The sequence below is a fragment of the Pseudorasbora parva genome, chromosome 2, assembly GCF_024679245.1.
Source record: "Pseudorasbora parva isolate DD20220531a chromosome 2, ASM2467924v1, whole genome shotgun sequence".
Taxonomy (NCBI): domain Eukaryota; kingdom Metazoa; phylum Chordata; class Actinopteri; order Cypriniformes; family Gobionidae; genus Pseudorasbora; species Pseudorasbora parva.
This window is the reverse complement of record NC_090173.1, coordinates 27,632,314-27,657,220: the sequence shown is the minus strand read 5'-3', so window position 1 is coordinate 27,657,220 and position 24,907 is coordinate 27,632,314. Positions and strand designations below refer to the sequence as shown.

At 37.7% G+C, this 24,907-nt stretch overlaps 1 long non-coding RNA gene across 1 annotated transcript in view; it reads left to right on the top strand.

Annotated features, from left to right (window-relative positions):
* LOC137039259 (uncharacterized) overlaps nt 1-24,701 on the top strand; it is a 64,503-nt gene extending 39,802 nt beyond the window's left edge. The window contains exon 6 of the long non-coding RNA XR_010897608.1: nt 24,364-24,701. This is a non-coding gene — a long non-coding RNA (uncharacterized lncRNA). The remainder of the gene's footprint in view (nt 1-24,363) is intronic.
* The last annotated feature ends 206 nt before the right edge of the window (nt 24,702-24,907 follow it).

Here is a 24,907-nt window from a genome sequence, read left to right as displayed (position 1 = left end):
CAGCATAATTCAACTGGGGGGAAAAACATTTCATTATCATAAATATACTATTTCATAGAAAAGAGCAATATATTCTACAAAACTCAGCCTTTTGTCTTCTTTAGAAGAAAGTTAAATGGATTTGGTACAACATGAGAGTGACTAAACGATGATTATTGATTTTGAGCACTTATCCTTTTAAGATTTTTGTTATTCAATTAAAAAAATTATTTGAGGATGATGCATGCAAAAAATGTTGCAAGAAGGAAACAGTTTGTCGTTGCATAATTTACCAGTTTTTCTGATGTCTTCAGTCAGGTGTTGGAGTGCTTGGGTGTCGGGGGCTTTCAGGCCTGCTGCTATAACTGTGAGGGTTATGACACTTGTCGTTGTTTAATTGCTTGCAACACTGTGGCGCCAAACTCCTGCAAACTTTTCTTAATTAGGACCACTGCCAGCTCTGACGAGCACACAGGAGCTGGAGACGCAGGAGAGGATAAGCAAAGCTATTTTGGCAATTAAGAAGCACGATGGTCTTCTTCAGCGGGGGAAAAAAGGAAAACGCTTTTAACTATCTCTTCATGAAACTCTTTTTTGAGATCATGTCTTGTAAAAGTAAAAAACACATCAGTGACAGCTGATGCATGAAGGATCAGTAGACAATGACAAGAGTTTGATAACGATTAATGAATTTAATTAACTGGTTATATGGCCATGTACAGGAAATCAAAAGATGGGATATGTCATAAATGATGTATGTGTTATGAGCAAAAGAGCAAAGACAAGAGTATAAAATATTATGGAGGAATTCACTAAGAATGAATCATGCCTGCTGATAGTGTTGATATTCACGTTGTCTGTTTTGATTTAGTACTCAAATTCCCATACTATTTTGCAAATCAGTTAATTATTACTGTAAATTATTGTTCTCATAGTAAATAATTTTGATTTATTTTCTACAGAATGTGATGTTCCTCTGCAGAACCGTGCAAAGTAAGAGCGAAAATATGGTTAAGCGGGATCATCGTATCAGTTTTTTATAGAATATCATTCATTGTTTCATACATAATTATATTTAAGGGGACATATTATACCCCTTTTCACAAGATGTAATATAAATCTCTGTTGTCCCCAGAGAAGTTTCTCAAAATACCCCCCAGATCATTTATTATAGATTGTCAAATTCGCTGCTTGGGTGTAAGCTAAAACGCGCCATTTTGTGTCACTTTAAATGCAAATGAGCTGCTGCTACCCTCCAGAAGATGGATTCTTTACACACGCTACGGATACTCCATCAACAACAAAACAGACAATTCTCACTCAGCCAAAATGTCAGAAATAACCAGGTGTGGAGTGCAGGCTTACATGTTTGAACTGGAGTCGCAACTTTTAGACTTCACCTGGACCTTTCTGAATGGTTAATGAATACAATTATGTAATGTCAGTTGTTGTGGGGTTATGTTGATTCAACTCATGTACCATCATGTTAACCTATAAATTGTTGTATTGGCGCTCTTGTGGGAACGTATGGTTCCGTCATCTGACTATACAATAATAAATGTATCTAAATATAAATAAATATAATAAATTATATGAATTATTTAAACGGTGAGCGTTTCATGATAAAACAAATGGCATAGCTCTAATCTCTGTGAATACAGTCAGAGATAAATGTAAATTAAGCCATATTAGCCATACAGCATTCTAGAAAGCTCATTTAGAAGGAAATTTGCAAACATTCACAAAATATGAAGTCCCGTCTGAAGTTAGAGCACGAAGTGTTGGCATTGACGCATCCTTCAAAAAACACTATTTTTTTGCAAATGCAGTGTTGTACTGATCCTCAGGCAGTCATGCGTAAAATGATTTGCACAAATATCCCCAAATTCTGAGAGTCATCCAACAACAGAACATTTGTAATTTGGTGCAGACATTGAAATACTGTAGCTAGCAGATACAGCAAGTAAACCGAAGTGGCGGTCTCTGTGCTTCTCACTTGGGGTGTGTCTCTGCTTAAACTAGGGCAGATCATCGACAGTCATGGGTGGGGTTTCCTTACTCCTATGTGTGTGTGTGTGTGTGTGTGTGGGGGGGGGGGGGGGGGGGGGTGAATAGGCGTGTTATGAAAGATTGATAATGATTGATGGGGATTATAAAAAAATATTGGGTGGATTTTTACCATTATAGGCTGTTTTTTACACATACTGTGGACACGCATCTGAGTTCACACTGCAAAAAAAGGCTCTTCTTGCTTAGTATTTTTGTCTTGTTTGCATCTACTTTGCAAGATGCATTTACTAGATAAGTTAAATTACATGACATTTATCTAGTTTTCACATCATTTAGACCCCCCCCCCCCAAAAAAAAATCAAAATAAGAGCTTTTTTTGCATTGTAATGTGAATTTTGCATAATAGGTCCACTTAAGTAGTTACTTTCAAATATTATATGATATCGAACAGCACTTATTACCACTTAAGGAGAAGGAAATCTTGATCAAACTGGTTCAAAACCATAAAAAATATTTCTGTCATGAAGTGCAGTAAATTATTAATTCAGCAGCAGTGCGTTTATTCTGTATTGCTTACTGTAGCTAACAGTGTTTACATGGTTACTTTGAAAAAGTAATCTGATTACTCCTTTAAAAAGTAACTACGTTACTTTAAAAGATTACATGATTTTAAAAGTAACTAAGTAAGATTAGAAGTTACTTTATTAGTTACATTCAGCAGTTGCCGGCCGACAATACCCCTGCCGCCTCAATTGCAACCGTTATTGCCGACACTCAACAATAACATCAACAATGCATCTTCTGTCATTTTAAGTTGAAATTAAAAAATATTTCCTGAAAAAATACTCTCCCCGAGATGCAAGAAGAAAGCAAAAATATATATATTTAAATTTTTTTAACTAAGGAACATGACTAAAATAGTAACTCACAGTAACTTGGATAAATTAAGTTCATTTGATTACTGGTTTGGAAATAGTAACGCATTAGATTACTCGTCACTGGAACAAAGTAGTCAGATTAGAGTAACGCCTTACTAAGTATAACGCGTTACTGGCAGTACTGGTCGCTAATACATGCTGAGACAAACCTGGAATATAAAAACACAGAGGGTGAAGTTCTTTCATTAACAGCTGCTCAGTAGTGTGAGGAGCTGTAAAAAAAAAAAAAAATACACGCTGTTGTCATGACAACTAATTCAGTAAAAAGCACTTCATTTGAGTTAAAACGTTTGTTTTGTGCTCTTCGGCAACCTGCTTTTTGTGACACAAACGCTAGTCATTTGTGGCTGGTTAGCATGGAAACAGAAAAGATATTATGGTAACTGCTAACCACCAGGACAAAGTAAAAAACCTTCAAAATATGACGTATTTGGATGTATTATAGATAATGTGGTACACATTCTTACTTCATACCAACACCACCATGTTTATGAAGTAGTAGAGTTAAGGAGAATCAGAAATAGGAACCAAATCACACTTGGACTGTAATTATTGTATTTATCCTCTGACCTTCAAAATCCTTGGCCCAACAGTTGCAGATGTAGTCAAACTGTCAAATTAAATATGCCTCAAGTTCATTTCATACTTGAATTGGTGGATGAGAGTGGTTCAAATAAATTTATATTGTTTTATGTCAAAAAACAGATATTGATGTTTACATTTCAGATATCAAAAATATCAAATATCTCTGGAACAATAGAAAAAGAATAAGAGCTATATTGTTTGTGCGCATTACAGCCAACAAGTCTGTGCACTGTATAAAATGACCCCCATGTTAGGTGTCAGTATGATCTCAGAAGAGAAAGCTTCCACCATCTGTGATGCTTTCACTTATCGTTCACACACTTTGCCCAACTCTCATCACCTCATCAAACCTGCAGTGTTCCTTCACATCATCTCACTTCTGTATGCAGAAGTTTGGAGCAAGGCGGAGGAGAGTCTGATGTGTTTTGACTAAATTCCCAGGAGGCAAAAGGGGTGATTGGGGGGGGCTGCGAGCAGATGCCCAGCACTCTGAGAGTGGGTGGGTGTATCGCGTAATTGGATTTGTCAGACATGAGCCGTGTGGTGTGGAAAGAGACAGAATGAAATCTTTGATTAAGCTTGTCGCCCTCTCTTCCCTATAATGCTTATGGATGAAGCAGATATCCCAAATGCCATCACACAGAGCTAGTGCCCCAGCTCCATTTTCAACTTGGTAATTTTTTACTCTTATTCTTCTGTGGTTAAAACACACACACACACACACACACACACACACACACACACACACACACACACACACACACACACACACACACACACACACACACACTCTCTAGATTTATACAGATTTTGTGTGTGATGAACCCTTTTATATGAGATCATTTTAGAATATCAATATAGTGGCCATATCTGCCTAAATAATTGTTCATATGTCTAAATATTCCTTCTTCCCAACTATATAGTATGTGAAAAATATTTTAAACAATACATCTTACTGAAGTACTTTTATATAAGTTGTTTAGCTTAAAACATTGTTGTTTGATTTAATATTAAATGTTAAAAAACGCATAATATACGTGATTATATATATATATATATATATATATATATATATATATATATATATATATATATATATATATATATATACATATATATATATATATACTGTATATACACTCACCTAAAGGATTATTAGGAGCTTATCAATACAATTATTAATAAAAGTATTATTTAGATATTATAGATTTAGTTTGATAGCTTTTCGGTTCCTTCAGTGAAAGTGTATGCACAGCATACTGTCCATGCCCAGAAAGGTAAGTAATAAAAACATCATCAGAGTAGTCCATATGTGACATTAGTTAGTTAATTAGAATCTCTTGAAGCATCGAAAATACATTTTGGTCCAAAAATTACAAAAACTTTTACTTTATTCAGCATTGTCTTCTCTTCCGGGTTTGTTCTTAATCCTCAAACAAAGATTAGAGCGGTTATGAATCCGCGTATTGATTCATGATTCGGATCGCCAATGTCACGTGATTTTAGCAGTTTGGCAGTTTGACACACAATCCGAATCATGAATTAATAGGCTGATTCATAACTTTAATAATAGAATCTTTGATTGTGCCCTTCCTGCTTTCCTGCTTTCACCAACTTTAAACACACAAGGAGAAACATCATGAGACAGGAGAGACTAAGCTACTGAACGCTGAATGGGCCATTCATGTGGATTTGGATAAAACAGTTAATCGCTTTGATGTTGTGCTTGTGAACAGTGGAGTAGTGGACGGGCACGCAAGGCATATTCAGTTATTATTATGATTAGGCCACTTTTGTAAATACAATTAATTTGCTCTGTAATATTTCACAGTGCATCAACATATAACCAATGTGCCATGAGGATATAAAGCTAGTTAGATTAGCTTAATTACTGCTCGTTTCAAAAACAACTTGTTTCATTTATTTATTTGATTAATCTCTCACCGTCTCTATATCTAGCATCTTGAAATTAATGAAAGATGAAAGATTAATCAAATATATTTGCTTAATATTTCACTTGTGGCACATTGCGTAAAAAAGTATTTAGTATTTAACAAGTTGTTTTTTAAATGAACAGTAATTAAGCTAATATATATACTACAAATACACTTACATCCAAATGCTTTTTGGGGCCATGGTATATACGCAAGAAGGGAAAGCTGCTTAATCTTTTTGGGGTTGGATTGAAGCTTGGATGAATTATACTTTAGCTGAGACCCTTATTTCCTCATTAAAAATGTATTATTAGTGCCAATATTCTGACAAATGCTGACTAATTAATGTCCTGTGCCCGCAGAATAAAAATGAAAGAATGAAGATTCAGCTACAGAGATTGTCAAGCTGTAACAAAGCAGGACAGCAGACAGCTGGCCAGGTGGGGAACTGTCCCCAACAATAAAACCACATTGGCCCAGTAATGTTTTAGTCTCAAAATTGCCCTTGATCTTATGACCTTTTTAAAATGACGTTATGGACAGTGACTGCCAGCCATGCAGGGTTAATGCGGCCCATCTGTTCGAATCTGTAGAAAGCGGGCTAGTCTAATGGCAGGGGACACATACAATTGGCCAGTGCCCTGCCTTAATTGCCTTCAATAAAGAGCTCACTGCTGCACCTTGATGGGTGTATTTCACAGGAACGACATCTCACTTGTGCATCAGGGCTGTTGTACTTCTATACATTACCCTTGACTGTCAAAGTTAAATGGCTTTGTGTGTGTGTGTACGTAGAGAGACTCATCTGTCGAAGTAAACTACGTCGGATACACTGGAGAAGGTTGGCGCCTGTTTGACAAACGGCACAGGAACATTTATATGGGCCTGAAGGCATTTGCATAAAGATGAAAATCAATACAGATATGTGTAATGCTCAGTCTAGACTACACCATGCACAATTCAAAGTAGCTCTTGCTTGTGTATAAATCAGACTCCTCTGTAAATTAGAGACAAAGGACTAATGAAGGGAAAACCTGAGTATAGCGCTGACTCTAGTGTGTGTATGTGTGTGAGAGAGAGAGAGAGAGAGAGAGAGAGAGAGAGAGAGAGAGAGAGAGAGAGAGAGAGAGAGAGAGAGCGAGAGAGAATTGTACACAGTGGCCTGTGGATTTGAGATGGAGGTAATTTGTGGGATGTTTACACTCTATTACATGCACAACTCTTGTTTGTTGATAGGATGACAAAAAGTTACATTTTTAGGCTAGTCAAAAAATGTCAGTGCTCTTCAGTATAAGAAAATAATAAAATGTGTTTTTGTTTTAATAGGATACTCCTCCCTTCTACCCAAAATTGGTTTAGTCCACCCAATGGCATGCTTATGGCCTGCTGGCGTGCAGGTTTCTGATCACAAATGCGATGTATCCAATAAGATGTCAGTCTACATTGACAAGGAATTTGTTGTCCTGCTGCTAAAAAACTGTAAAAACATTTGAATTTTTTTTTATGTCAGCAGTGCACAATGCATCATACACTCACCTAAATGATTATTAACACCATATTAATACAGTGTTTGATCCCCTTTTGCCTTCAGAACTGCCTTAATTCTATTTGGCATTGATTCAACAAGGTGCTGAAAGCATTCTTTAGAAATGTTGACCCATATTGATAGGATAGCATCTTGCAGTTGATGGAGATTTGTGGGATGCACATCCAGGGCACAAAGCTCCCGTTCCACCACATCTCAAAGCTGCTCTATTGGGTTGAGATCTGGTGACTATGGGGGTCATTTTAGTACAGTGAACTCATTGTTATGTTCAAGAAAACAATTTGAAATGATTTGAGCTTTGTGACATGGTGCATTATCCTGCTGAAAGTAGCTATCAGAGGATGGGTACATGGTGGTCATAAAGGGATGGACATGGTCAGAAACAATGCTCAAGTAGGCCGTGGCATTTAAACAATGCCCAATTGGCACTAAGGGGCCTAAAGTGTACTAAGAAAACATCTCCCCCACACCATTACACCACCACCACCAGCCTGCACAGTGGTAACAAGGCATGATGGATCCATGTTCTCATTCTGTTTACGCCAAATTCTGACTCTACCATCTGAATGTCTCAACAGAAATCGAGACTCATCAGACCAGGCAACATTTTTCAACTGTCCAATATTGGTGAGCTTGTGCAAATTGTAGCCTCTTTTTCCTATTTGTAGTGGAGATGAGGGGTTCCCGGTGGGGTCTTCTGTTGTTGTAGCTCAGCCGCCTCAAGGTTGTGCATGTTTTGTCTTCACAAATGCTTTGCTGCATACCTCGGTTGTAACGAGTGGTTATTTCAGTCAAAGTTGCTCTTCTATCAGCTTGAATCAGTCGGCCCATTCTCCTCTGACCTCTAGCATCAACAAGGCATTTTTGCCCACAGGACTGCCGCATACTGGATGTTTTTCCTTTTTCACACCATTCTTTGTAAACCCTAGAAATGGTTGTGCGTGAAAATCCCACTAACTGAGCAGATTGTGAAATACTCAGGCCGGCCCGTCTGGCACCAACAACCATGCCACGCTCAAAATTGTTTAAATCTTTCCAATTCTGACATTCAGTTTGGAGTTCAGGAGATTGTCTTGACCAGGACCACATCCCTAAATGCATTTAAGCAACTTCCATGTGATTGGTTGATTAGATAATTGCATTAATGAGAAATTGAACTGGTGTTCCTAATAATCCTTTAGGCTCATGAGTCAAACTCACTTGGAATGCTGACACGCATGATTTTTTATAGTCAGTGTTGACTATGCAGTGTTTCTATTGGCTTTGTTCTATTGGCTAGGATAACTTATCATGGGTACTGTATTTGCTGCTTAAACATTATAGAATATGTTTAATGTGTTTTAAATTTAAAAATATATTATTGAAAGTAAAAAATGGTCAGTAAACTGTTCCCTTTGCTAGAAAAAAACATGCTACATTTTTGATCTTTTAGTAGAGGGGAAATAATCTTGCATGACAATAGTCACTTCGTCACTGCAGATCACCGTGTGTGCAGTTCTCAAGATGGTCTTTTTATTAGTGCAGTGTGATTGCGTTTGGGTGTTAGAGCCATGTGAATTGGCTAAAAAGGTCACAATTCTTCTTTAAAAGTCCAGTTCGTAAGATTCAGTTCATGCTGCATTAGGTGAATGTGGTTATAAATTTGTGGTGGGAGCACATTACAATTCACGCTTGTATTTCTCCATTGAGCTGAACTCACCTCAGGATCCCGTCATTGATATTGATGCCTGCTTTGTGTGCTTCCCTCCCTGAGCTGTTTGTTTCTAAAGCCTCTTTATCTTCATCTGGCTCATCCAAATGCACACATGCTGTCTGCTTGTCTGACCGTCCTTTAGATACTTTCTAGGCCTACCCAGCACAGCTTTTATCAGAGGCTGTAATGTGTGCTGCAATGTGTGAGATTATGATAATTTTTACTGTGTATAGTTCATAATATATTATGAACAGAGGTGGGTAGAGTAGCCAAAATCTGTACCCAAGTAAAAGTAAAAGTACTTACGGAAATATTTACTCAAGTAAAAGTAACAATCGTAATAGTTACGTGAGTAAGAGTAAAAAAGTATTCGAGTACTTAGGTACTAGTTACTTTCGATCTGATTAATAAGAAGCGAAAACCCTGAATTTCAGACTATATGTGTGTGTGTGTGTGTGTGTGTGTGTGTGTGTGTGTGTGTGTGTGTGTGTGTGTGTGTGTGTGTGTGTGTTTGTGTTTGTGTGTGTGTGTGTGTGTGTGTGTGTGTGTGTGTGTGTGTGTGTTGTGTGTGTTTAATGGTTAAACAGTGTAATTAATGGTGTGCTGGGCAAACCAGAGCTCTTTTTAAAACATACGTTATTCTTATATTTTTATATGCATTCTTTAGGTATAATAAAATACAATCCCATTTATATTTGTAGGCTATGTAGACACTTTCAGACTGTTGTCTATCTAGATTTGTGTATAAATGCAAGACGTTGAATTAGGCTATCTATTTGTTTTGTTTTTAGCATGGTCTCATAGGAAAAACGTAGCTGTTGCAACGGTTTTGCAAACCACAAAATATGTACCAATACGTACATATCGTGACAGTTTTTTCCCCCGGAACAGATGTGCGTGAATCTGGCATTTGTTACGTTGGGTTTTTTAAAGTCCACCCACACTGAACCCTAAACCTACCCGATATTGTTAACAAAAGCAAATGTGACAAATAAAATTGTATCCATGTAATTTTAGCTTGTGTTTTGAACTCGTCTTTGAGCTCTTTTATCATCGTTCTTCACGGGGTTCGTTCCCAATTTTTTCACATTGCAAATACAAGTATCAGCTGAGCTATCAAGCTTAACAGGTAAGAAAAGACGAACATCCAAAATGTATTCGTTTACAAATCATGGACTATGGTTAAACGAAGCGATACAAAAATGCTGTTTTTCTGCCTCTAGTGTTCATTATTGTTGGAAACACTCAGACATTGTTGGACAGTTTGTGAAATAGTAGGCTATTACAATAAGGGAAAAGTGCCCATATTACCAAATTACCATTAATAGTGTTCAAATATAAGCAACATTGTTACACTTACCGCTACATGTTTTTTTCAGGTTGGAGCTGCAGTTCTTGTATGCTGAGATGTGATGTCAGTTTGTTTTGGTGCACACAGTAGGCTATAGCATTATGAAACTATACTTATTGACATCTAGGAGTGAAAACATGAACTAGAGGGAACGGGTGATCTGCCTCCCATAGCCCACACACACATCTTGGTGATCTTCCTCTGCTTTGGCCATCATGGCATCATCTGACTAAACGCGCGCTAATTATATGTGGGTGATGCCTACACCTCTCGCGAAGCAGCCTCTCCAACGTTTCGCGAGACTTGCGAACAAGTCATATTAACTTGTTTTAAAATATATAATTCATTACATTGACAGTAGCGGAGGAACGCCACCGATTGTAACGAAGTAAAAGTAAAAAAAATTCACAAAAAATGTAGGCCTACTTGAGTAAAAGTAAAAGTACCCATTTTTAAATATACTCTAAAAGTACAAGTTACCCAAAAAATGTACTCGAGTAAATGTAACGAAGTAAGTGGAATTCGTTACTACCCACCTCTGATTATGAACTATAAACTGTAAAAAATTATCAGTATAGTTGTATCAGTATAGTGTAGCCTACCAGTATACACACACACACATATATATGTATGTGAACATATGACTATATTCATAATATAACTAATGATCAGTATAGTTGATAATATATGATGAACTATAAACAGTAAAAAAATGTAAAAGACTGTAAAATACTACGGTAAAAACTAGGGTATACTTTGAAAAACTGTAATAAATCTAGCGTGACATTTCAGTAAAATACTGTTATATTTAGTTACATTTAAAATGTAGTTTTTGGAAGTAAAAAATAACATCATCTTCATCTTATAATTTACATTAAAAAAAAATGATATTGTCAGAATTCCATGTGTGAAACTTCACATTTAATGTTTGTTTTTTCATTCATAAAAACCATTAGCTTTTCCTAATGAGTTTTGTACATTATGGTTACATCTTATGATGTTTAGATGAAGGTTTACTGCCTTATTTTAGTGTCGGTTTTAACATGATGGCGTTTTGTGTTTATGTGACACTGTGCATACCTTTTCATATATAAGTATGCTATGGACAGAAGCTGCTTGTGATGAATGGTGATGAATGTGTTTTATGGTGGTTGTCACAGTATAATGGTACAAAACAGATTTTAGTCCTTCAATAGGTTGTTATAACATTATGTCGGTTTAAATATGATATAATAGGAAATATATGTCTGTATAGTTCAGTCTGTAAATTGTTGCTAGTTCTGGCAACCGCAGCTGCCGATATATTTTAACCTTACAGGTTATGAGTTTTTTTGTTGTCGTTTTTTACAGTGGTGTGTGATTGGAGCTATTGATGCTTCGAGATCTGATGTTGATTTGATTTTACAAAAGCATTTGAGAGTAAATGTGTAAAGGGCATATTTTAATCTCTATAGTGGTTTACTAGCAGCTTTTATATTTTGTGTTGAACTTGTGTTTAATGTATACAAAATAACTTAACTACTTAATTCCAAAAGCACATTAGGTATCTCCAGTGAATTAAGTGTTCAGTGCTTTAACAGCTGGCTTTGCGGTCAGCGCCTTAATTTGATCTTGTTAGCCCGCCAAACATGTAGCCTAATTGTCAGTGGCAAAGCATATAGGCTAAGGCAAAGATATAATTGGATAAAAGAAGTCTCCCACTGTTGTCTGTATCCATCCCTAAGGTGAGACACATGTTGAATTAGGAGGTTAATCTGCATGCATTTGATACAGTACTATCATAGACTTGGCCATAGTGGCCTGTAGTCAATCATTCACATTGTCGATATCTGTAGATTTTTACTTCTTTTCCTTTTTACTTCTTAAGGCCATAAGGTAACCTGCCTCAGTTTGAATCGACGGTAATACATATGGATACATTCAATTACGCGGGGCACAAACGCACCCCTTCAACTGGATCAAATTGGGACTGCAATGAAATTGATTGAAAAGAAATTGTAGCCATTCATCTCGTTATAATATGATTACTGCCTGCGAGTCACTGCCTAATCTTTCAGCGGTGGGTACTTGTGAGTTTGTGAACGCTGCACGCTTCCTCCGAATCTCTTGAGACTGATGTATAGAGCACACTGTGGGACACTGTAATTTCAGAGGCCATGGAATCTTATGCTATGATTCGCCCACAGCAAAATCTTTATGAAATCTTTAAAACAGTAAAGACTTCCCTTGTGTGGCAAATTGGTGTTTGGTGGTGGGCCGAGGTCTTCTCTGGGTGGATTTACTTAAACTTTCTTTTAAAGAATCTTCATGGTTCAAATGTGATTAAATAAGGCTTGAAAACCAAAGCAGACAGATTGTTGAGAACAAAGACTTGAGCATTAAAATATAAATGAGGGGGTTGGGGTGGGGAAGATATTTTCTAAGAAATTCTAAAATGATGTCTTGCTTTTTTTTGCTTGAAACTCAATAATGCAGTTGGTACAGTACTACTTTTTATATTTAAATATTTTAGGATTGTGTAAAAAAATACAGGAACTTCTTCTCGTGAGATTAAGTCACATGTGAGATATAAAGACAATTTAAATAAATATAGAGTCACAATTAACTGTGACAATTAACACAATTCCCCTGGGTCTTAAAGGGGCAGTAGCCTTTTTAATTTGGGTCCATATTCGTTTGTTTTTTGGGTGCCTTTAATCCCACTCTTTTAACTCCCAAATAAAACAATTTCGCTTTTTTCCACTTCCCTTGTAATTGTCTCAATGAGCGCGTCTCAATCATCTCACTAGTTCAGTAGTCAGAGCACTGATCAGGGAGTCAGCCCATTGACTTATGTCCTAATCAGTGCCCTGACTAGTGGACTAGTAAGATGATTGAGACGCGCCCGATCGGTTTATTAATGTTTATTCACCACATTACCTTTTATTTATTTAGGCTATTTAAACCTAAATAAGAAAGCCATTGTCAGTTCGTCTGTCAGTTGGCAGGCAGTTTTGGTCGCTTTATTAACAGTTGTTGCTGTGTGCAGTGTGTAAAGGGAAATAAAAATAGTTTTACCCTTCTGCTGACAGCGTCATGCCCCTCCCAACCCATTCACACACACAGATGATTCGACTATCAGTCGACCATAGAGAGATTCGACAATTCTGATTCGATTATCTAAATCCTTAGTCGAGGACAGCCCTAGAAAAATTACTGCATATTTAACTGTTTAAATTAAATATTAATCCTTATTAAACTTACAAAAGCTATTCAATCAATAGCAGTGAGTGATTCCTTATCTTCTTTGACATTAAACAGACAGCAGTAAAGGCTACTGCCCCTTTAAGACCCAAGGGTATTGCTTTCTCGACTGTATGTTCACTTAAGGCATCATCAAGATACTCATCAAGATGGACATGTTGACATCGGTTACTTCTTGTGTGAGTTTGTCCGTTCAAGCGCAAGACTTGAAAGAGAACTCATAGTTGCATGCTGAGACGTGCATGTGCGCTTTCGGATGACTACACAGAGACAAATCTTCTCACATCGCGATCGCACGTGAGTTCTCAATCGCGTCTTCTGGCTCTTCACCCATATTCATATCCGAAGATACTGAACGAGGCCTCGTTTGTCCGATGAACCACGATGCAAAGTCCGTTTTACGACCTTTACCAACCTTTTACGCGGCACCCTGCGGTCCCCGGTTGGGAAAAACTGCATTAATCTGATGCACCACCATCCACAACATGTTTTATATTGACACATAGCAGGCCTAATATGACTTTAAATTAAGATGGTTATTATTGGCACAATGTTGAGCTACAAAACAAAGAAGAAAATATTAAAATATTGGCGATGACACGAAAATATCTCGCCAGACATCTGAACCCGGCTTAAGTCGCAATGACCTGATTGCCGCTCGTGCTGTTTGATATTAATGTCTTTCTCTTCCTAATGGTTAAAAAATACGTTCCTGAACTGATCTATCATACGAATCAGCTGGTGTTGTTGTGATGAAAACCCCCTGAGATGATTAAAATCGACGTTTAGGGAGCCCGCATCCGAAATTTTTTTTGTGCAAAAGTTTTTTTGTAAGTAAGTATTGTGTCAATAAAATCACTAATTTCAGTATTTATAATGCTATGAATAAAAAATTGAGTATTGTATCTCAAACCCCTTGGTATAATTTATCATTTACAGCAATAAACAAATTACCTATTTTCGTCATTTTTATGGCTATGGCCCTTTGACGATCAAAATCTCATAATTAAATTTTGCGACTTTAGCCGGGGTTTCACAGACGTGGTCACATATGTAAACTTAAGATTTCAAGTTGTATGAACTCAAAATCATAATTAATTAAAATAGCTCACTCTGGTCTTGCTTTGATGTGATTGGCCATGCAAGGAGTTCTGTCTGGCAACAAGATAACTAATTCACTGATTGGAGGACATTTACAAAAGGCATTCCTGTTCACCTCGTCTGTTGCTGATTCAAATTAAGATTTTTAGCAGGCAACTGAATGAGAAAGTTCGACAAGTCCGTGGCCAGGGGACACATTGCCCATTACACACGCTCCAATTATTTCGGAGGTAATGTGTTATTTTAAGTTAACGCTGTGAGCTAAATGCTGCTGAAGAAATGTATTAATGGAATATGTGAATGGCCAAATCCACAGAATTGTTTTTTGCTCTCAATATTAAGTTTGCTGAATGACGATATGATTAGGGGTGCACATTGTGTCATCTGGGGGGGACCCGTGGCAACGGGCCTGCTTGGTGAGCAGAGACTTCTTTCAAAACCCATAAAAAAACAACCCCCAAACTTGAGCGCTAGTGTGTGTTTGTCCTACTTGTTAAAACTTTGGTTGTTGTTCTTCAAATGGCTTGAAGTTGGTGTTTTTAACATTCTAGTTGCTGCCTCATTTGCTATCATGCTAAAGACATTGCATTTACACTTGTGAGCATAGCATCAGATACATTTATGTTCCAAAACAAAAAGTAAGCAATTGTAAAGCTTATCTTCTTGACAAAGTTGCAATTGTGTATTAGAATAAAACACTTTCACATATCATTCTCATGCTAATATAAGCTCTCGAAGTATCATCAGCAAATGCAGGTCTTCAGATGCATTTGTTTTAATCAGAGCTAAATTGTGATTCTGATTACTCACAATTATGCAGAGATGTAGCAATCATTACTGTCCACGACTTTCAGATATTTCATCATCCCCATTTTTTGGGTAGTAATCATTATATTTAAACATCTTTGTTTTGCTATGTTGCAAAGGAAAAAAAACCAACAACTTTAAGACCAAGCAGAAGCTTCTGCTAAGCAGTTACATCAGCCAAAGGCAATATGCAATTTATGTCTAAATAGTAAGATCTAATCCTAATAGCAAGCACCCACTTACCTGCCATTCAGCAAATAAAATAATGTTATGTAACCTAATTAATATTCATAAGCCAAGTAGATAAGGTTTATAATGTGTCCACTTACTTTTCAGATAATTTCCTTGCCCTCACTATTATGAACCTGTCAGACACAGATGGTAAGTGCAAGTGTAGATTTATTAAACAGAGGTAACAGACACAGGTTTAACTCAAAGGTGAATCTTGACACGTAGACAGGTAACACAATGATAACAGACTTTCCTTTGTGACGACAGATCGGTGGACGGTGACCACAAGGATGATGATGGGGATGACGAAGACTGTCTGTACTGTGCTAATTAACTGAGATTTCTTACAGCTCTTACAGGTTGTTGGCCTTGTTTGTTTCATTGCTTCTTTTGCTCTCCCCTTTTTTGTAAGTCGCTTTGGATAAAAGCGTCTGCTAAATGATTAAATGTAAATGTAAATGTAAGACGAAGATGGGGATGATGGGGATGACGAGGAAGACGAGCAGGTAAGCTTCAGGTAAGTAGACGGTGGTAGTAGTGTTGATCGTTGCAAGACCAGACGATGAGTGAAGGGATGAGGAGTGTTTACTGGGAGTGCAGAATTATTAGGCATTATGCATGTTGTCTTATTTCAAGCTGTATAGGCTGGAAAGCCTACTACCAATTAAGCATATTAGGTGATGTGCATCTCTGTAATGAGAAGGGGTGTGGTCTAATGACATCAACACCCTATATCAGGTGTGCATAATTATTAGGCAACTTCCTTTCCTTTGGCAAAATGGGTCAAAAGAAGGACTTGACAGGCTCAGAAAAGTCAGAAATAGTTAGATATATTGCAGAGGGATGCAGCAGTCTTAAAATAGCCAAGCTTCCTTAAGCGTGATCATTGAACAATCAAGCGTTTCATTCAAAATAGTCAACAGGGTCGCAAGAAGCGTGAGGAAAAACCAAGGCGCAAAATAACTGCCCGTGAACTGAGAAAAGTCAAGCGTGCAGCTGCCAAGATGCCACTTGCCACCAGTTTGGCCATATTTCAGAGCTGCAACATCACTGGAGTGCCCAAAAGCACAAGGTGTGCAATACTCAGAGACATGGCCAAGGTAAGAAAGGCAGAAAGTCGACCACCACTGAACAAGACACACAAGCTGAAACGTCAAGACTGGGCCAAGAACTATCTCAAGACTGATTTTTCTAAGGTTTTATGGACTGATGAAATGAGAGTGAGTCTTGATGGGCCAGATGGATGGGCCCGTGGCTGGATTGGTAAAGGGCAGAGAGCTCCAGTCCGACTCAGACGCCAGCAAGGTGGAGGTGGAGTACTGGTTTGGGCTGCTATCATCAAAGATGAGCTTGTGGGGCCTTTTCGGGTTGAGGATGGAGTCAAGCTCAACTCCGAGTCCTACTGCCAGTTTCTGGAAGACACCTTCTTCAAGCAGTGGTACAGGAAGAAGTCTGCATCCTTCAAGAAAAACATGATTTTCATGCAGAACAATGCTCCATTACACGTGTCCAAGTACTCCACAGTGTGGCTGGCAAGAAAGGGTATAAAAGAAGAAAATCTAATGAAATGGCCTCCTTGTTCACCTGATCTGAACCCCATTGAGAACCTGTGGTCCATCATCAAATGTGCGATTTACAAGGAGGTAAAACAGTACACCTCTCTGAACAGTGTCTGGGAGGCTGTGGTTGCTGCTGCACGCAATGTTGATGGTGAACAGATCAAAACACTGACAGAATCCATGGATGGCAGGCTTTTGAGTGTCCTTGCAAAGAAAGGTGGCTATATTGGTCACTGATTTGTTTTTGTTTGGTTTTTGAATGTCAGAAATGTATATTTGTGAATGTTGAGCTGTTATATTGGTTTCACTGGTAAAAATAAATAATTGAAATGGGTATACATTTGTTTTTTAAGTTGCCTAATAATTATGCACAGTAATAATCACCTGCACACACAGATATCCCCCTAAAATAGCTAAAACTAAAAACTAAAACTTCCAAAAATATTCAGCTTTGATATTAATGAGTTTTTTGTGTTCATTGAGAACATGGTTGTTGTTCAATAATAAAATTAATCCTCAAAAATACAAATTGGCTAATAATTCTGCACTCCCTGTATGAAGGGTAGGCTACTGGTGATGGCACACAGGTGATCAGAATTCGGGTGATTGGGAACGAGTTGTCGTGGCGTTAGTGTCTGTAGCCGTGTCTCAATTCGTTAAATTTCGAAGGCTGCGTCCTCCGGAGGACCCGTCCTGTGTAGGATGCAGTATACGGAGTGTCCTCAATCAGAATAAAACGAGACGTCCTTCGTAGGATACACAGGCAGGAAGTATCACGTTTCTATGCCAACACATTCAGCCTCGTTGCGCTCTCACGCCAGTTTACATGAATGAAAATTATTCATAACTTTAAAATGACTATGAAATGTTTCTTGTCTTGACAGCAGTGTACTGTTCTAAACGTTTAAAAATCACTAAAGCGTTGTAATCCTGTCAACCAGAACTATCTGTTTGAGGTAATGGAGCTTAAAAAACAAAAACAAGCTTGAACTTACATTTTAAACACCACACCTACGCTTGCATGCATATCTGGCAGTGGTGCAGTTTTTTTCATATAATGTAAAAAAATATATATGACGGTTGTTAACGGTGACGCAAAGAATTGTGGGTTATCTCCAGCCATGAAGGATACTCCTTGTGCACACTCCGAATTCCTGTGAAAGAAGGACTCATTCGAAGGTCGCATTTGGAGTGTCCTTCTCACTTTTTTGAAATGAGACGGCCTTATGACGTATGCACCCTTCAAATGCGACCTCCGGAGGACGCAGCCTTCTGAAATGAGACACAGCTTGTGTCTGAAGGTGGTGGCTGTGCGGTTGTGACAGAACCTTAACAGGACATAACCATGTCTGAATATTGGTGGATTCAATCACATTTAAATGTAGCTGTTGTGGTTGGCGCCCAAGTTCAGTTAATTAAAAAAGTATTTACAAAGTGTATTTGAGCGGAAAATTATTAATTACATACTTTCCACATTACTTTATGAAGGTTTCTTGATACCACAATGGGTGTCATTTTATTTTTACCAAACGTTTTTTACATTTTATCTATCATGTCCCTGACTAAAACACAGACCTTTTTGTCAAATCCAGTGATTACTTCTCTGTTTTGATTTTTCTCTGAACGGTAACAGACATGCAGTCGTCCTTTCATCCTGCGCTGGTGATAAACTGTTATATTTTTGCAGATATAATTTCTCCTGCAGCAGGATATGCCTGGGAAGAAGAACACAGGCAGTTGAATCCAAAGGAACATGGTGCTTCAAAGAGTATACTGTGAAGGCCTTTTATACTTGGTTTTTTTCAGTGACTTTTGGAGGCTATAATTGATCTCCAACATGAAATTGGCAAATTGAAGAGGAGCAAAAGTAGAGAAAGCTTGCATCTATTCTCGACATCTCCACTCAATCACCTCATACATTTTAAAGCTAATGTATTTGTGAAGATTATACTGTGATTTTCATGATGCTTCTTCTCTTCCCCACCCCTCATCCTCTTACATTTAGCCTGTTAGCTAAGAACATTTCTCCAGCTGTCATGGAAACTGGAACACTATGCAGTCTGCAACAAACACTTTTTAAATTTGTTTTGATTTCAGTTATTTTCTGCAGTATGGCATCTTTAATTGCTGAGCCAAATGTCCTTCAAATGTCCTGTGTCTTTGCAATATCACTTAGATATCCATCTTTTTCAATTTTCAAAATAAAAACAAAACATACAAGCAGGAGGCATTTTGATTTGATGTTCTATTCAGTGAGTTAACTGAAGTGCGTCATCATGTGTAAAGACTTTGTAGAGTGCATTCTCTTACAAGGATCATGCATTTTTGGAACTGGCATTTGAAGTACCTTGGACTACCACGTGTATACCATGGAATAGAATTGTAATAATTAACAACCATATTTTCAAATCCCTATTCACCTCCATTCAAAAGTTTGAGGTCAAACTTTTTTTGAAGGAAATCAATACTTTTATTCAGCAAGGATGCAATAAATTGATCAAAAGTGGAAGTAAAGATATTTATAATGTTACAAAATGTTTCTTTTAACTTTCTATTCATCAAAGAATCCTGAAAAAAATCACGTTCAACAAAAATATTAAGCAGCACAACTGTTGATCAACATCGATTGAGAATGATTTCTGAAGAATTATGTGACACTGAAGACTGGAGTGATGATGCATGTTATTCAAAACAGTTATTTTAAATTTTAAAATTGGAATAACATTTCACAATACTATAGTTTTTAAGTTTTTTGATTTATTCATTCTTTTTTGTAAAGATAAATGCAGCTTTGGTGAGCATTAAAGACTTCTTTTAAAAACATTAAAAAAATTAACCAACTGCAAACTTTTGAATGGTTAAAATAAGACTTAAGATTTTGAGTAAAAAGTTTGACTGAAACATTAACATGAATATCTGTTTTTTTTTCTTCTACTTCTACTGATGCATATGGGAGGGGTGCAAGTTAGTGCACTGTAAAAAAAATATTTAGAAAAAAGTTACCTGGTTGCCTTAAAATTTTGAGTTCATTGAAATTAAAATTTTGAGTTAATACAATGAACATTTTTTGAGATTCGACAACCTTTATTAAAATATTATTAAAAGATTTTGTAAGCATATTGGGTAATTGTGTGTTTTATTTCTGACGACGAAGTGAAACATGCCAAATTGTACTATTTTCATGATTTATCACTTTTTTTATGTGGTTCAGATATAATAATATTTTGAGTTTCTATTTATTAAACAAATTTCCTTTATTGTATCAACTCAATTTTTATAATTTCAATAAACTCAAAATTTTTAAGGCAACCAGGTTACTTACTTTTTTTTTTTTAAATCAACCAAATTTTTTTACAGTGTGGTCATAATGAGTGAGAAATGTTGACACGGAGCAGATAAATCTCAAACTTCTAGGGGATTACCCATTTTAAAAAGGAAACATTGAACAGAGGAGAGTTTGCTGGCAAAAGGAGAACACGACAGAGCTTGTAATAAAACAAGAATCAACACTGGCTTTGGAGATGGCGAGAACTGAGGGATTCGAAATGTTGTAAAAGCAACACCGATATTTCACCGATGGCATTTTTATTACTCAGCAGATGAGTAAGGTATTTTATTGAACATATTGCCATGTAGCTTTCTAACAGAGTTCACTGCAATTTATATAATGAAGGGTCATTTGATATTTTGGTATCGTTTATGATGAATTAATATTTGTGGACTAGTTTGGCTCAGATATCTTTTTGGATGTACTCCATATTTATGGTTGTTGTAGCACTGTGCTGGAACACTTTTTTAAGTACCATGGCTTCTTGAGATCCTTTCCATCTAAACTGGTTTTATCTCTTAAGCCTAGTATTGAATGTTTTATGAGCAGTACGATAATCATATTCAGTCACACAAAGCTGAAAAACAATCAAAACAATGTACTTCAGCAAAATTTGTTTATTTGATGAGTGAACTAGAAATACAGCAGAATCTAAAATATATTGTGTTCATTTTATGTAATATGATTTTTTTTTCTTTGTTTCAGAAATGTAAATCTTTTGTTATTTATTTATTTTTTTAATATAAATTAGATATTGACATCTATTTTCATTGTGATCTCAAACTTTTACACCTCACTTTACAGGATCTCAAAGTACCATAGCCTTACAATCTGGTACCTCCACTGTTCCATGCTACCACCAAAGTAGTTTGTGCCACTTACTATTAAGTTAGGCCTGGCATTGAAAATCATGTTCTGTTATTATTCTCTTAAGCTCAATCAGACCACTGCATTTTTTTCCGACTTGGCAATCACTTTTTGAAACCATGCCATTAATCCGCTCCCATTTCTCACCCATGTCTGTGCCATGTGTGTTTTCGGTATGTCAGGCCAGCGGGGTCCGACTGACAACAGAAATAACGTTACATAGAAATTATCCTTGCATGCAATCAATATAATGCAATCAACGGTATGTAATGCGGCCAATGGTGCGGTGATTGCAGAGTGACAGCCTCCCACATAGGCCTTTGTTCCCGCAGCAGCACAGCAGGTCGAGGGGCTGACGGAAGCTGACAGTTCTCTGGGGCTCAGGTGATTGCTGAGTCTTGTGGACCTTTTCATCGACGTTGCAGAGCGAATGATATGAGAGCCGCGAGCTTCGCCGCTGACTCAGAATGCTGGTGAGTCTGATTGATACAGAGTTGATGGAAAGATTAAAAACTTAGCTTTTACTCTCAGGCTCTGACAGAAACGTTCCCACACATAAACTAAGTCATACGCATGCAAAACACAATCCTCTACTTTTTAAGTGGACTGCCTGGCATGGATTTCATCCGTCAGTCTGTCAGCTTGTCTGTGTAATCGAGGCAACAGCCTTCAATCATCGTCTCAGAAATGACACAGCATGTGCGGTCATAATTAAAGTGGTAGTGATTTCAATGAATAATGTGTAATTCTGATTGCGACCATGGAGGTTTGCCTTTACCGAGTGGTTGCAAATAGCTTCATGGTAATTAGAGCATCTAAACCCAGCATAGGCAGAGGAGGAGTAGGCCTATGTTTCTGCAGTGATTGTCGGTTGGCTTGATTGTGGATGGTTTTTCTAAATTTAGTGGCGCTCTATATCTTTAAACAGCTACGTGCAAAATTAGCATATCCTCCTACACTTCACACTGAAGTATTTTGTTCCAAGCACCGAAGTTCTCTCAGTATTTTTGCCAGGTATTCATGTCTGTGTTATTGGCACTCAATAGCTAATTCCTTGGGCTGAACTTAATTTAGTTGTGGCTTTATTTAACATTAAACTTGACTATAAACTCTATTCAGACACACTGCAGTGGGAATGAGTACATTTCAAACGTCAAATTAAAGCTCAATTGAATAATTTTCATTTAATTATTAACCATCCTAGTGAGGTGATATAGTGATGATGATGGTATCATTTTAAAACGATTTCAAACCTATTTCATGGTTTCTCGTGCCACCGAGTGCTGTTGCCATCCGGATAGCGTCCGGAACGCATTGGGGTTTTCTGTTTTACTTGAGGAAGGTGTTGTTTAGGTGGCGACAAATTCAATAACTAATCAGTTTTTACAACCGAAATGAATCAATCAAAAACTTACTTTAGATTTTCATCTAAAACTAAATTAATTTCCTATTATAACTGTAAAGCTGCTTTGAAGCAATCTATGTTGTAAAAGGCACTATATAAATGAAGGTGACTTACATTTACATTTAATCATTTAGCAGACGCTTTTATCCAAAGCGACTTACTTAAAAAAGGGGAGAGCAATAGAAGCAACGAAACAAACAAGGCCAACAACCTGTAAGAGCTGTAAGAAATCTCAATTAATTAGCAGAGTACACAATTTATTTATTTATTTTTTATAGCCAGCTACAACAAAAACTCACGTACGCAAAATACAGAACACTGGATTTTGATAGCTATGATAACAACCCATTAGGACTAAGGCTGATGCCCCAGCTGTTGTCGTTAATGCAGATTCAGTGGCCCAATGGGTTGGTTTTGTACGGCATTCTAGCTAAACGTGCAGCAATAGCCATCGACAACAAAAACTCACATACGCAAAATACAGAACACTGGATTATGATAGCTATGATAACTATGTAACATACCCGCCTGAAGGCACAAATCCGGATGAGAGACGTAGATATGATCCAGGAGTTTGCGCTTTTTGGTCGTTGCTGTGGTGATCAGTAAGTGCTATTCTGTATTGATTGGTGCAATTGGAAAAGATGTGTCTTAAGATGTTTTTTAAAAATGGCTACAGACTCGGCAGCACGAATTGAGATCGGCAGGTCATTCCACCAGGTGGGAACGGTCCAGGAAAATGTCCGTGAGAGCGATTTCATGCCTCTTTGGGATGGAACCACGAGGCGTCGCTCACTCGCAGAATGCAAGCTTTTGGAGGGTGTGTAAGTCTGAACAAGTGAGTTTAGGTATATTGGTGCAGAGCCAGTGGTTGTTTTGTAGGCGAGAACTAGCGCCTTGAATTTGATGCGAGCAGCCATTGGCAACCATTGCAGTCTGATGAAGAGAGGCGTAACATGCGCTCTCTTCGGCTCATTAAAGACCACTCTCGCCACTGCATTCTGGATCAGCTGCAAGGGTTTGATAGTGCATGCTGGAAGGCCAGCCAGAAGAGCATTACAATAGTCCAGTCTGGAGAGAACAAGAGCTTGAACCAGGAGTTGTGCAGCCTGTTCTGATAGGAAGGGTCTAATCTTTCTAATGTTGTATAAAGCAAATCTGCAGGACCGGGCTGTTGCAGTAATGTGGTCAGTGAAGTTTAACTGGTCATCAATCACAATGACCAAACATCAAACATGACTTGACTTGAATGTTAATGTTGACTTGGTGTAATGTTATCTGGAATTGCAGAGAATAAGAACAAATTCCACTCGAAATCACAATTGATGCGCCGCCCCTAGTTACGGTTGCTAACTGAGACGCCCTTTACAGATCCTAGTGATAGGTTGTTCATGAACAATGTGTTCATTGAGTCTGTCATGTGAAAAATGAATGAGAGAAAACTCATTCAAAACTTCAGAATTGAGAAAAACTTTGTCAGTTTTACAATAAAAAAGCCTAATTTGAAACAGATTACAGGGGGGGGGGGGTGGATTCGGAAGGGAACAAAACGTTTACTCAACTATTCCACAATTGTACTGTAAGCTATTATTTGCTATTGAACTGAATCAGTATGTTAATGATATTCCCCCTAATGTAGTCACAATGCGACTTCATGAAGTATTTGTAATTTATTATTTCAAATGTATTGCACATGATAAAATCAAGAATTGCATTAGCCTAAGTAAATTGAGCAGAAATACATGTTCTGAATGCCTGCTCATGGAGTATTTTCCTCTATTTGCAGTAGTCCCAGGTCGAATTGTCCCACGGTCCTCCATGCAGCAAGCAATTTGTCTATCACTGTAAGGGTCATCCAGTCAGACACCCAGAGGTCACTGATGACAGCCGGGTTCCCTGGCAGAGAATGAGTCAGTACTCGGGCACTTGAGCTCTCCAACCGCTCTCAGACTCGTCTGGCCGCGGGCTCCACTCGTTTATGATGGATGAATGTTTGTGGGCTAGTTTGGCTCTGATACCTTTATGGATGTGCTCCTCTTGGGGTAGCAGAAGTGCTTTCTGTTGGACAAGTGGATGGATTTATCATCCGTCACGCTGAACAGGCTGCATCAAGCTGCGTACCGCACTCCCCATGCCCTGCTGTAACCCATTATGATGTCAGAGCTAGAAAGTAAGTTACTATTAGGTCTGTCAGAAACATTTCTGTTAGAGCAGTGCTGTAATGCCATTAAAAATGTCAAGGAATTCAAAGGATACTGCCAGAACAGCTGTTGAGATCTCTTAAATGAAAGTTTAATGTGCGGTCCGACAGGGAGGGGTGTGTTTGACTC